Here is a 498-nt window from a genome sequence, read left to right as displayed (position 1 = left end):
GGAACCAGTCTAATCTTTATCTTGCTAGAATGTATGTGGTAAAGGCTTTTGGCCTTTGCAGATATTATGGCAATGTTCCATGTGCAGATCAGTGGACTTGCTTCCTATCTGCCTTGCAGAAGTAATTTTTTATACCCAGTATTGATCCTTTGTGGTTCTGAAACGTATAAAGGACAGCTATGGAAGCATAAAATAATTGTTTTTGACACATAAAAATGTAAGATGTTGGAGTATTAAAGCATCCAATTGCTGTTTAGTCAAAATATATGCTAAGCCAAATTGATCTAGGAAAGAAGTATGTAATAAGACAAAAGGTCAACTTATTCTGGGACAGTTTGTTTTAGCCTTTTAAAATAAAACCACCAATGGTGATTTTATGCAGCTAGCTGTAGCCCAGATATGCTTTTGTAGCATAAGGCATATTCTATTCATAAAGAACAGTTCTGTAACAGATCCTGCAATAGCCTATCTTGCGGGTGAAATCCTAATATATTCAGA

At 35.3% G+C, this 498-nt stretch overlaps 1 protein-coding gene across 1 annotated transcript in view; it reads left to right on the top strand.

Annotated features, from left to right (window-relative positions):
* The window catches only part of LOC119593152 (26S proteasome regulatory subunit 6B-like), a 7,612-nt gene that overhangs the window by 4,748 nt on the left and 2,366 nt on the right, over positions 1-498 (top strand).

Source organism: Penaeus monodon, chromosome 31 (genome assembly GCF_015228065.2).
Source record: "Penaeus monodon isolate SGIC_2016 chromosome 31, NSTDA_Pmon_1, whole genome shotgun sequence".
Classification (NCBI taxonomy): Eukaryota; Metazoa; Arthropoda; class Malacostraca; order Decapoda; family Penaeidae; genus Penaeus; species Penaeus monodon.
Note: the sequence above shows the minus strand (reverse complement) of the source record. Positions and strands in the feature narration are given on the sequence as shown.